At 52.2% G+C, this 13945-nt stretch overlaps 1 protein-coding gene across 15 annotated transcripts in view; it reads right to left on the bottom strand.

The window, feature by feature from the left end:
- The window catches only part of LOC121057155, a 190494-nt gene that overhangs the window by 101431 nt on the left and 75118 nt on the right, over positions 1 to 13945 (bottom strand). The gene's annotated exons all lie outside the window — the stretch shown is intronic.

Genomic DNA, 13945 nt, shown 5'->3' on the forward strand with positions numbered 1-13945 from the left:
GTTGCTGAATTTATTGTTATAATTAGACTCAAAACACAAGGAGCACAAAGAGACAAAATGACTTGCCCAAATTTACATGAGGCAGCCCTGGCAGAGAACAAACTCCTTTTCCCAGTAGATCAGTGCCCTAATCAATGAACCATTCTTCCTCCATTAATCTCCCAAATGACATGAAAAAATATTAATTACCAAATTAATTAGTTTGTGTTTTTTTCCTTGTTCACCAATTACGTGTACATTCATTAACTTTGTTCCCTACCACCTCGTTACTTCAAGTCGTAGGAATGCCCAGGTGTTAAGAGAACCTGTGCAGACCTGAACTGCCTCAAGTCCAGACGCTGCCGCGGCGCATGGGACACGCGGGTCCTTAGCTGGACCCAGAACACAAATCCCATCTCATCCTGCACCCGTACCAGGCAGCACAACGTGTCCATGAGGTCTGCCAAGCTGTGGTGGAGCACCAAGAAGTCTCCAGCCAGCCTGGGACCCAAAGGCCAACAAGGATGTGGTGTGAAATGCAATGTCCATGAAATGCCCAAGGCTCATGGTCACAAACCACAGAGACTCTGGCTTTTAGAAGAAAAGGCAAATTTCTTTGCTTTTTCTGGCAAATCCCAAGAAGCCAAGATGCGAAATTAAATAACCCTGTGTCTCCGCTGCAGGGTATTGCTCATGAGGAATGTCACAGCATTCAGGGGGTGCCTTGCTTCACAGCCCTCTGTCCATCTCCCAGGGGCTACGTGCCCAAGGGGAAGCACTGCTCACTTCCAAGGCTTCCGAGCAAAACCAGGGCAGATTTCCCTCAAATAACACCGGCCTCTGATGTCAATTTGGGGTCTAATCCCCAAGGATTCTCCCCATGTTGCATGATTTGGTCTCAAAACTCCTGAAGAAGGCTCAGACATAGGATTTTAGATTAGACATCTCCATTCGACCAATTTGTCTCTCCCAGTCACAGGGATAATGAAGACAAACTGGTGCAAGCTGCACACCAAGAAATAGAGATGCTGAGTTTGTTCCTCTGTTGAGGGAGCCGTGCACTAAAAACACATTTCTTTAATGGCATTCTTATAGTTTGTACAATATACTAAATTTGTGATGGTTTCATCACACAAACAGCAGAAGCCTCCAGTATTAATTTCCATAGCCACACGGCCATTTCATGTCTTGTGGCCCTTTTAAGGGTCCTCTCCTACACAGTGCAGCCTCCCCAGTTTAGCCACAGGCTGCCTCCTCCCCACCCCTCCAACAGACACACACAAGCAGACAGAAACAAGAGAAAACAAGAATTTTAACCAAAAGCCAGAGCAGGCAGGTCTCTGTTGTCCCAGATGAACCTCAAATGGAGGACATCAGCACACCAAGGGCTGGAGCCACCTGCTGCAGGTCCTCTGCTGGGGACCTCGTGGTGCTGAGCCAGCCCCAGCCCACCCCAGCCAGCTCTGCCACCAGCCCAGTCTCTGCAGGGCTCCAGCGCCGCTTCAGACATTTTGGCATATCCCAAAACGGCCCAGAACATCTTCGTTAATAAAGCTTCTGAGATAAAGACTAACGCAATCCCTTTCACAGGCTTCTGCTGGGTAATTACAAGCCTATCACTTCTGAGTTAATTACACACAGCTAGAGATGTTATTACGTGCAGATGGAAAAACACATCCTACCTGAAACAAGTTCCTTCTGCCCTTAGCTGGCTGATAGATAAATATTTCCAGCGAAGAGGAAAGCTGGGAAATCTCCGTTCAAACGGTGAGCGTGCTGTTGTGCAACGCTGCTCCCTTCGGAAAAGGGAGCTGGGACCCAAAACGCCTCGGGGGGGAAAGGAGCCCACGAACTGGGGGTCGTGGTGGCTGCACCATTCACACCTCCAGGGAAGGCAGCAGGGCTGAGCCAAGAGCTGAGGGAGAGGAACCCACGTCCTCAGGAGCTCCAGGAGCATCATTTGCTCCAGAGCCTCGCAGATGGGTCACCGGGGAGCCCCAGGCGGGCACCTGCAGGCAGTTGGGGGCAAAAGGTGATTTTCTCCTAGCAGTAACGGGGAGGGATAATATGCCTAGGGAGCGACTGAACAGTAGCAAGCTTTGGCTCCTTATAAACTTAGCTTCATTTTCAGCTGATACCCAAACAATCCCACTCCTTGTTTTGTGGGGGGCAGTTTCTGAAGGCGGAACGTTTCCAGACAGCACATTTAGGACATGCACTGTGGAAGCCCACACAAAGGCATGAGGAAGATAATTTCCCCCTCCCCCCACAACTGCTGCTCTATTTTAAGCAGAGAATTTTGGAAAAGAAAACACATGAAGAAACACTGTCAAGCTGCACCGATTAATAAATGCCAAACAGATGCACACCATCCTCTGCAGGATGATGTATGCGACAGGCCAGGGCAAACCCCAGCAAATGCATTTCCGAGCTCACCGCCTGAGGGCTCAAACAGGTAGCGACAGAGAGGGGGGGAAAAAAAATCACAATTATAAAAAGAAACTCTTGGGGAAAACACTGAAAACAAGCAGGCGAGAAAAGTGACAGTCGGGTTCAACAACGGAGGTGGTGAAAGGAGCTGGAGACAAACAGCCGCCGGCAGTGCACCGTGTTCCTGGAGGGGTGGCAGCCCGGATAACGGTGCAGCCCAGGGGCAGTTTGGCTGTGGGGACCCACAGGCAGACGCCTGGGGGTGGTTTCCTACAGCTGCCACGGCCAGGGGGGCTCCGCTGTGCGCCCACCACGGGAGCGCACACAGAACTGCGCACGGAGCAGCGGCTCGGCTCTTGTTAACAACTCCGAGATGGAGAGAATTCGCCCTCCCCCTCCTCACAAGCTAATCCGGTATTTAATTAAACTCCAGGTTAAAAAAAAAAAAAAAAAAAACACGTGTTATTTTCCAGTGTGAACTTTGCTGATGGCTGTTTCCAGCCCTGGGTCTCCCTCTGCTTCCTGAAGCTGGGAGCGTTCACATATCAAACACCTTCTTGGAAAGGTGCATCACCTCATCTCCTGCCACTCACCCCATTTAGGCACTGCTTCTGGACTGAGTCAATACTCGAAATATTTGCCATCAATGTGTCAGGCATGTAAATTAGTATTTAAGTCCTGATGCTTGTACCCAATTAAAGGCTTCTTAATCTCCTGATGCTCAGCCAGGAACGACGCTGCCAAGGAGGAGCCATTCCCAGCCTGCACTTCACTCCTGGTCCCTGCTACACAAAAAGCCACCCTTTTTGAGAGATTCTCACTAAAACCAGCACCGCTCCCTGCCCGGAGCCCCGGCAGCCCCTGCCCTTCCAGCTGATCCAGTGGAGCGCCCGTGCAGCTGCTCAGGCACATTTTTGCCATTGCGCACCCACCCCTGCGACCAGGCAGGAGGAATGCAGCGCAGTCAGTCCTGTTTGCTTGTGAAAACGTCTGCCTTCGCTATCAAGCACAGAACTGGAACCATTTTCAAGACATTTGCTGACCCTCCACACCCACTTTGCAGTATGTGAGGCCGGTAATTATTTACCCAGCAAAATATTAAATAAGGAGAGGGAAAAAGCTTTCAGGACAAGCAAAACTACTTATCATTTCCTTCAATCGAGGGTTGGGTTTTGGAGAGTCATTTGCCTACAGGTGACTGACAGCAGCGTTTTATGATGAAATGCCATTTGCAAAAACATCTTGCCTAAAAATGGTTCCACCAGAGCAAATAAATTCCATCAGCTAATCTGACGCTGCCACCCACAAAACCTATTGCTCATGGATACAGATGTATGACTCCAAGATGCGGTACCAGCAGTGGGTGAACTGATTTAACTGATACCCCTGATAGATTCTGCACCTTTGGAATGGCAACACCGAACACCAATTTCATTGCAAGCTGTCCTTTGAGAGCCAGGGATCACACCATGAATTACAAGGCGCAGGCGAGCACTGTGGTCAATTCTCAGTCTCAAGCATCTTCGCATGCCCAGGCCACCACCCTCAGGGTGCTGCTGCCTCTGGGCACGTGCTCCTCCCTCGGGTGCTTGCACTGGGCAAGTGTCGTGCATGAGGCAAGAAAGAACATGTTTCTTTGTGATGCATTAGGACTCCAAAAAGCACTTCCTTGGAGAAAGCCTTTTTTCAAACTGCTCAAGACAACAACAATGCAAATGCACAGAAGGGTTTCCTCATTTCCATAGCGAGGAATTAACATTAAGCGCATTTTGCACCCTGTTCTTGCAGAAGCAGGGCACTATTCCCTTTCTGCACAACTGGAAACCGAGCTACAACGAGATGAAGCAACGGGCCTGAGGTTTCCAAAGACCATCAGTAGCAAAGTGAAAACTGGGAGTCTCTGCATTCCAGTGCTATCTCCAGTTAGCACTATTAAAGTGTAGCAAGGCATCATATTTTTAAGACAGAAGCCTGAGAACGTTACAAAACTTAGATTAGCTGTAGAAAGCAGCACACAAGGATATCCTTGAAGCTAATGAGCCCATCGGCACACTCAGATTAAAGTTTCCTAAGGGGGTTATTTGAGAATTCTCAAATAACAGCAGGTCATTGAAACACCCTCTCGCCCAGCTGAAGTGGCCTATAAGCTCAGTCTTACTACACCCAGCATTCAATACATTTCATGTAGTCCTCTGCTTTGCTCTCCAAAAGGCCCCCTGAATATTCAGAAAACCCTCATTGAAAATGAGCATACAAGCACAGGAATAAATACAACCCCTTCAGCCCAGAGTCTCTCCAAAGAGCTGCCAGAATTTGAGGAGTCTCTCTCACTAAGGAGGGGATTCACCCCTTCACCTACTGCCTTATTCCCTTGGAATTTGATGGAGAGAGCTGGAGGCTTATATCCCATCCTAAAATAAAGGTCTAAGGCTGATGGGTTGTGTTGTTCAGTTAGATCAGACTTCATTTCTGGATGGCTAAATAGCCGTGCTAAGTTTCACTTGAGTTACAGACAAGCAGCTTTATGCACAAAGCTCCAGATGCTGCTCTACCAACCCCAGCAACATGCTCAGCAAATGCAAGAGCCACCCGTTGCCATTGCAAGGCCCCATTGCGGGTGGTGGTGGTCTCCAGCCCAAGCCAGGTCCCTTGCCCTCCTCGCCCTGTGGTCACCCTGCCCTCCTGCTCCATCCAAGGGCAGCTACCTGGAAAACACTGGTTTTACATAGCCTTTTCTCCATCCCCTTTCAGACTAAAACCAGACTCCCAGAAGACTCCCGAATGATCCAGTTCAGGTCAAAGTGTGGTTTCTGTGACCTTCCATCACTTTGGGCCTTTGAGGAGCTTCCCGTGCTCCTGCCCCTGGGTTAGCTCATGCATGCTGCTCTGTCCCTGTGAGACTCTCAGGCCACAGATCCACATCGGGATTGGGAGCAGATGTAAGTCAGAAAAAGTCAAAAAAAAAAAACACACAAGTTAGAGATTTCAGAGATTTACAGAAGCATAAGGGAGGGAAGCTAATTAAACCAGCTCAGGTGTTCCCTGCACCTCAGGCTAGTGTCAGGAAAAAAAACCCACATGTGCACACACAGAGGTAGGCAATAGCCCATAATATGCACCTCAGTGCTTCTCGGAGGCTTTTACCTAAGCGTTGCCACAGCGATGTGTACATAAGTCTGTCCTTGCTCTGAACCGCAGTCAGCAGCCTGACACGGCGCCCAGCGGTGGGTGGACAGGTACCTGTCAGAGCAGATGGGGTTTGCTCGGGGCGAAACCCAAATGCTGCTCTGGCTGCAGAGCTGGGTCCTGCTGGCAGCCCCTTCCCTGGGGGGAGAACTGGAAACCCCGAGAAGAACGAGCCCAGGGGGGCACCAGAAGGCTCTGCGCAGACCCAAACCCACCTGCGCTTGGGAGGAAGAGGAGGAGGAGGTGGCCGGTGCTAGGAGTGTGTGAGAACGTGCAAGGGCAGAGCAGGAATGTTTTATTGCAGAAATATTTTATTTCAGCTTCCAGGATTCAGCTCCCACAGCCCAGTAGTGGAGCCCCATGGTTAACCTCCCCCCCACCCTGCAACCCTGGAAGGAAATCTGTAAACGTGCTGAAAACCTCCAAGGTTCACTGGGTTTACTGGAGGAAAACCTCCCAGCTCCACTGGGCTGTCCGTTCCTTGTTCTACGTGCAAGTTCCACGTGGCTCCTGCTGCTGCTGCTTTCACTCAACACGGCCGAGGGTGCCATGCCACAAGTGGGGACAGCAGCAAGCTCCTGCGTGCCTTCCCTTCCCAACACAACGGGACCAATACTCAAGGGATTCGCATCACTCTGAGAAGCTTACAGAGCGCTGGAAGGCATTACCAGAGCAGAGACAGCCTGAGAAATCTGCTCGCTGTGGACCACGAGCCGTGTCCCCAGCACCCAGCCGGAGCAGACCCTTTTGGCAATCACCCCGCAGCATCATCCCCGCCGTGCTGCAGGAGGCAGACTGAGGGACCCAGCAGGGCCAGGCTCCAAACTCCAGCATTTTCCGAAGCAGTTTTGTTGAAACTGGCAATTTAATTAGCAAAAATCCACGGGTATAATTTAGGAAGAAACATTATTTCCGAGTGAATGAGAAAAATATTTTAATTACAGTAGTTAACAGGTTATGCCTATGCCAAAATGCTCCCCTGGGACGGCCGCGCATGTTTTCCCTGCACACCAAGCGAGGGAGAGCGGAAGAGGGAAGCACGAGGGGAGGACTGCAGAGAGGAAGACAAGCAGCAAGGAAAGGTTTTCGTAAAAGCTCAAACGTCCCAAGCCCCCCGTCAGTCACCAGCTGACATGAAACGATGGACCAGATAAGCCAGATAACCATCGTGCTTCGTTCACCGCCCAACAGTTGGCAAAAACCAAGGGGCAGGAAGCTTTCTCCTTTGAAGGCAGCTGCTGGGAGGGGGTGATATTTGTTTTCTCTGCACGGCTCAACAGAAATATGACTTTCCTCATCAATTCCGCAGACAGCAGTTAGTGTTTGCTCTTGAGTCAAGTTTCTTTCCTGCTACGGTCTCTGTAAAGCACCCAGGTCCCTCTCCCCCTCGGAAACCCATCAGGTCTGCTCGGTGACCGCAAGCCCCACTGCCCCCAGACAGCACCATAAAAATAGCAGCAGTTTTACTGAAATGGCCTGATATGCAAAGTAGCCATAGCTGGCAGGTGAATCACTGATCCACACCATCTAAGGACAGGTTCTCAGGTCTTTATTATTCCTGAATCACATCTGCTGATCCACACCAACAGGTTCTTCACACCTACTATTATTAGTGAACAGCCAAAGGAAGAACAGCTTCAGCTGCCTTAGAAGAATATTTCCTCCTCTTTTCAGCTTTTACAAGGAAGGGTCCAGTGGCAGACTCCCTAACAAGTCATTGCATCTGTTGGGATTTAAGGTTTCAGCTACTCAAAGTAATTAAGAGGTTAAAAAATGGAGAAAGAAAAAGAGGACTAAAATAAAACTGGACTCATTGTTTACTTCCCCATGTTGGTTTTTAGATGCTATCAAGCTCCTAACCAGGAACTCAAACAGCAGGGACTCGCTTTGATAAAACATATCCTTCCTCCCTACTGCAGGCATTGGGGTAGGAGCTCCTGCGGGCTCGCGGTCCCATCCCTCGGCATTCCCCAGATCAGGAGACTGGGATTTTCCAGTCACACAGACACCAAACACCCCTTTGGGCTCACAAATCCCAGGACCAACCCACAGGACCTGGAAAATTGTTGGTGCCTGGATCACTCTGAGATAATTCCCTTCCCTCCTCATGAGCAACTAAAACACCAGGGCTCGAATAAAACACATGCTGAGCCAGTGCAAAGAAGGATGGATGCAGGAGGGTGGCTGGAGCCCCGAGTTTTCAATACATTTGGTCAAAGTAGTTTCAGAACATGCAAAAGTAAACTTTTCAGCAAGTCAAGTACCCCCTCAGCCCTTACTTAATCGCAATGAGCTAGTAACAGCCTATAAAAATTTCTAGCTCCATTTCTTTGCAGGAAGCAATAGAGTGGTTTCTGCTGGGCATCCACCGCCTGGGGAAATAACAGCAGCGAGCCACGATGGGAGGAGGTGTTCCAGGGATCTCCGCGGACCTCATCGACCCAAGGTGGTCGCTCCATCCGCTGGCAGGGCCGGCTGTGAGGCAGCATCCACAGCAGCCCCCAGCCCTCGCCTCCCTCCCGACAGGAGGCCCACCTTCAGCTCCTCGCCACGCCGCAACCTGCTGAGATGATGGATGCCATCAACGCGCGGGGTGAGCGCTGGCTGCACGCTAAGCCACCTGTGTCATCTGTCAGTCCTCAAGAAGACACTGTTAACCACAGCTTCAAATTTCCTGAAACTGGAGATAATTGTTGGTTTTGGCCGGGCTCTGAAATGTGCCCAGAGCACCAGGCTCAAAGGCTCCTTGGGAGCATGTGATTTAATAGGAGACGAGAAACCCTGACTCCAGCAAGGCTCCAGGCTGGAGGGAGGCTCCAATATACTTCAACAAGCCACGTTATTGCTTTTTAATATTCCTCCTAAACCACCTCTGCTTCAAACGCCAGACCTAAAGCACTGGTTAAGGACTGGGAGCTGTGATTAAAGCAAAACCATTCCTGCTGCTTGCAAAGCCACACATCTCCCTGTGCGCACAGGCCTGGGGGGCTGTCACCAGCTGTCACCCCTCCAGGGAAGTGCTGAGGTCTGGAAACCAGCAGACATTTGGGGCAACAGCCTCAGGAATGGGAGCAGGGTACAGCTTCAATGCCCTTGGACGCTGATTTGACAAAACCTCCCCAAAGTGGAAGCTTTCACTTCCCAGGCAGAGCCCAGGTGCCCTAAGGATGGGAACTGAACTGGGTTGCCTGAGTTTGGGGGTGTGTTTTCCTCCAGGTAGGAATAGAAAAAGGTTTTGCCTTTTTATATATATATATATATATATTTTTTTTTTAAGTACACGCCAAGGCCTCTAGCAACCACATAGCCAGCTCCACGTGGAACACACAGGGCAGCAAATAAGATGCTGATGCAGGTTGCACACTCCTGAGCTCAGAGCTGCCAGGATCAGGGGCTGCTTCAAGCAGAGTAAATGCGAGCACTGCTCAGGACTTAACTTCTCACCCTGTATTCCCCGGGCAGCGTGGCTTTGTTTTCAGCCAGAGCCCTGCAGCCCCCAGCCATGCTCAACTGAAGTGAGGATGTCATGGGGCTCCCTCCGCTTCCACCTCTTCTCTAGCTGGCCCTTTGGCGAAGCAGTGACCCCAAGCCTCCCTCTTTTTCACTGCTGGCCAAACAGCCGCAGCCTCGAGATGTTCCTTCTCGCATTGTGCGCCTCATCCAAAGACAATATTTAGATTGCACTTTGCCCGGGCAGGCTGCACGTACCCCAGCAAGGTCTGCTGCACACCTCGGACACCGGGGGAAGGAGGGACTTTGTGTGCCACCACAGGTCACCCTTTGCTGCTCCAGCCCCGGGAAGGTGGCACAGGACCACCAGCACGTCCCCTCCGCTGCTCAGACCCACCGATGGAGCCGGGGACCCCTTGGAACTGTGCTCAGCAGCCCCGGAGAGCGAAGGAGTTAAAGCAGGCTCATTGCTGAGGGATTTCTCCGTAATCTGTACACATGTCATGGGGATCAGGGCTGTGGGTGGTAGTGCTAGTCTGTGGCAGTTGTTCAGGCCCATGGCTCAGCACCTGACTCGCTCCGAAAGCCCTCTTATCCAAGCAGTTTTCAAATTTAATTAAGAGGGACCTATGACAGGCTTAACTCCGCCGCCGTGCCAGGCCGAAAGCTCTTTCAGGAGCTCTGCACAAAGGCCGGAGGGAGCGGTGTCACAGCAGAGGGACCGCAGCGCCTGCGCAGGGACACAGGGCAGGGGGGGTTGCAGAGTTTCACCCAAAACCACCAAGTAACAGCTGGGGGGGGGGGGGAAGTGAAGGTGATGCTGGGAGCAAGAGGTCAGATTCTTTTCTGCAGAGGTAATGGTGGAACCAAGAGGAAATGCAGGTTAATAAAAAACGGGCTCCGCTGGTTAAAGTTTGCCTGAGTGTGCAGAGTACCCGCAGCCCCCACCCCGCAGGGGGAGCAGAGCAAGGAGCACCTGCGGGGGGCTCAGGCAGGGGACAGGCCCTCCTGGCGAGGAAATTGCCAGCTATCGCAGTTCAGATGCGCCAGCCCTAAAGGGTGGAGAACGTGCTGCCAACGCAGGCACCGGGGAGCTCCGACACCTGCAGAGCAGAGAACTCGGCAGCGCGGGGCTTGCTCAGAGCTGCCACCCCCGTCGGGAAGGCAGCAGCAGATCGTGCTGCCTCCTGTCCCCAGATCCTGCCCTGTCCCCAGTTCTGCCACAAAACCCACCACAAGGAACCCAGCAGACAAATTTTAACTCCCTTCCAAAAACAGGTATTGCCTTCAATAAAAAGCATCCACCGTGGGTGCTAAGGCAATCCGAGTACATCAATGGGTGCTAATTTTAATGGGTTTCCTAGGACAATCTCAGTCCCAGGAACATCAGCCCCATTTATTCAGGGCACAGACCACCAGTTTGACAGCGTAATGGTGAGGACATCAGGGCAGTGCTCCACAAGGCACACCCCAGCTAATACAAGCAAGCTGTCAAGGGATTCCTTTCCAAAAACTAGTCCCAGCCAAGGCGAAGCCCCTCACACAGGGGGCTGTCTCCAGGGGCCCTACAGCTCTGCTCGTCCCCAACCACCGTGTGCTCCCAGCCCCGTCCCACCACCGAGCCTTCACATCACCACCAGCCTTAATCCTGCTCTTAAATGTCTTGGGTGGAAGTTGTTAAGTGTGAACACAATTACCTGGCTGGCAGCAGCTATATGCCCTGACTCGAAATTTGGAGCACCATTTCGAGGCTGGGACTGAAGGGTTTGGATTCCCCCACCCCCACCCCTTCCTATTTTTGGCTACTCAGCGAACTCACTGAGAGCAGGAAATTAGGAATAGAAACAGTCTCAGTATCAATACTTCGCTGAGTCTGTTTACCATGGGCTATTTGCACTAGATAATCGCTCAGAAGTGTCTCACCTCCTCAGCTCTTCAAGAGCCAAATGATGTAATGGAAGTGGCATCCGGAGCAGGAGCCAATGTGAACCAACATAACCCGTGCCCAGCAGGAAATCGTTCAGAAGCACCAACAGACACACCAAACAAAACTTTTCCCCAATGCTGCCCATCGCCAGGGCACAAACGGGGATCACCAGGAAAGCTCTGGGGATTTGGGGGAATTGTACCTCAGTTGTACCCTCGTGGGGCTCCTCGCTTCCCGTGAGAAGGGCCCGGAGCATCCCTGCACCCAGAGGCACAGGGCAGCGAGCGGAGACCAAACCACCCAAGGAGCACAACAGCCCAAGGAGTCTGATCCTGCCCAGCAGCTACCTCCAAACTGCAACAGACCCAGAGCATCTCCCCCAGGGTCCCCACATCGATTAGCATTTACTCCCACAGGAGGGGGCCACAGAAGCAAAGAACAATGCGGCCCTCACTGCTAGGAGCCACCGGGGTGCTGAGCTGCAGGCACACAAGCACAGAGAGCAGCAGAGGGCTGCTGGGGGGCTTCTGCCAGGGCCACTCACACCCCTGGCAGGGCACCCCAAGTGCTCCCACGTTCCTGCGCTCTAGGAGCTGCTCTGGCATCATGCTGCCAGCAGCAAGCCCTGCCTGCACTATGAGATTTGTTAATCCAGGCGAGCAGCAGGACAGAGCACAACTGCCTCATGCTCAGCAACCACAGCCGTGCCCACCCACGACCCCAGCCTCTCCCACCACCTCTCATCCACCCGCACATGTCCAAATGTTTCCTGCGGGTGCTCTCAGGGCCAGGCAGCTGTTGCCCAGCCAGGGACAGCTGTTGGAAGGAGCCCCCAAATCCCCCCCCATGTCCCCAAGGGACTGCAGCAGGACACAGAGCAGCCAGGGGAGCGCACACAGGGAAGGGGACCCCAGGAGCTGAGGACAATTTAGGTGTCAGTGTTGCCTCCAGCTCCTTTCAGCTCCGTGGGCATGCCCTAAAACGTGTGCAGGGGGACCACAGAGACAGGCCTACACGATCTGCCTTTGGCAGCCCTCAAAAAGAAACATCTTGCCATTTCATCCTGCTATTTAAAAAAAATAAAAGCAAAGCGCGAAGGGGTATATCACATGATTAAATATCCACAGCAGCTAAGAGAAAGAGGCGGACAGGAACACAGGAACCCAGAAGAAAAAAACTGCTTTTTATTATTAAACTATTATCTCAAATTTCTAATAAGCAGGTTGGAGTTTAAATTACAAGATCTCTAACAAAGTCAGGATCCAAACAGTTCAGGAGCCCTCAGATAACAATCACCTTCCACCAGATCGGTTTCAAGTCATTTCTTTGCAGAGACAAAGCTCCCTTTCAGAGCAGCGAAGAGGGACCTCGGGGTTTTATTACCCACGGAGCTGCGGCCCTGAGGATGCAGTGGCAGGGATGGAAACAGGTCCTGCTTTCCAGCGGGGCACCTGAGCAGCAGCAGGGCAGGAGGGGTGGGACAGCGAGGCCACCACGGTGCTGCACTGGGGACAGGACACAAGGGGCTTGGGGACAGTCCAGCTCCAGGAGATGCACCCTAAAGCCCGGCTAAATGCAGCCTGGCAAAGCCTCCTGGATTTGGGAAAAGAGAAGGGAGCAGGGACCCCTCTGCCTCACAGCCACGGGATGATATCAGAGCAAAGCTCCGTGGGGGAAAGCCACTGAAGGGAACCGAAGGAGCAGCTCCATCCCCGCAGCAGCAGCCGCATTTGGATGATCTGAGGGAGGCAGCCAGAGCCAAACGATGTGCCACGGCTTGTTAGGGGCTGGCTTAAGCCTTGAAGCATACCTTTTACTGGTAATCTTGCAGGAAGGATATACCAAGCCTCTGATAAATTTGAGCAGAGCTTTTACTTAAAGGGAAGAGACATTTGATACTCCTTTGGGAAGGTAAAACCAGCCTAGGAGGAAACCTTTTGCCAGGTGATAACGGAGTTCACGGACCAAACAGCAGTGCCATCTCAATTTCAAGGACCACAAATCACTGGATCCAGCATCCTCCTTGATGCCTTCTTCAGAAGTATCCTAAACTGGAAAAGCCAGGGTTAGAACAATCCCTTTAGGACAGGAGTTCCCAGAAGGGTTAGAGGACCTGCAGACTGTTCCCTGGTTTCTCCTAGTTCCCACACCCAGTACCTCTGAGTTCTGTGTGCAAGGCTTATACAGAGATCCAGGGTGCCTTTGAAATACAGATACCCCAAACCCAAGGGGTTTGAAGACACCAAATACATTTTCAAATCAGGCCCATTGGAAACGTCACCAGAGGAGCCTTCAGGAGCTCCTTGCCCAGGTCCCACCAGCTGCTGGCAGTGCCTCTGTGCTCCCTTCCCACTGCCTGAAGAGGCAGCCACACTGGAACTAATTGGGATTAATTGAGCAGGTGCAGTAGCACACTGCATCACACCATGACAACCAGCTTGGCTGGAGCTGGCTGGTGGTCCCCATCACAGACACATGGCTCAGGGCTTGCATCCCCAGGGACCAGCCGGCTGGCACAGAGCTTGCAGGAGACTGCAAGCAGAGCCATACCACCCAGCACACCCTCAGTACAGGGAAGGATCTGCCCCCAAATCCTGTCCCTTCCATCACGCTCACCAGCCTGCTCCCTTCCCCAGCCACGAAGCATGGGCCCTCCTCCCCACACTGCCTTTCCCCAAGGGTCTTCCCCTCTCTCCCACCTCTCCCCCCTTGCTCAGTATTGAGGCCAATAATTACTGCTGAATAGCTTTCCCCATTCCCATGCCCACCAGCCTCCCTCCTGGCCCCAGCCAAAGCAGAGAAGGAAGGATTAGCCAGAAGCACAGAGCAGCCAGAGGCAGGGGCAAGGGGGCAAGCAGGGCTTCGCCAGCTCTGTGAGAGCAAGTGAGAGCCCAAAGGATCAATCACAGCTTGATGCACAAGCACAGATGCTGCAGGGAAGCCACCAGGAGCTTTCCCCATCCTCTGCCCATG

The sequence above is a fragment of the Cygnus olor genome, chromosome 18 (assembly GCF_009769625.2).
Source record: "Cygnus olor isolate bCygOlo1 chromosome 18, bCygOlo1.pri.v2, whole genome shotgun sequence".
In the NCBI taxonomy this organism is placed as follows: Eukaryota; Metazoa; Chordata; class Aves; order Anseriformes; family Anatidae; genus Cygnus; species Cygnus olor.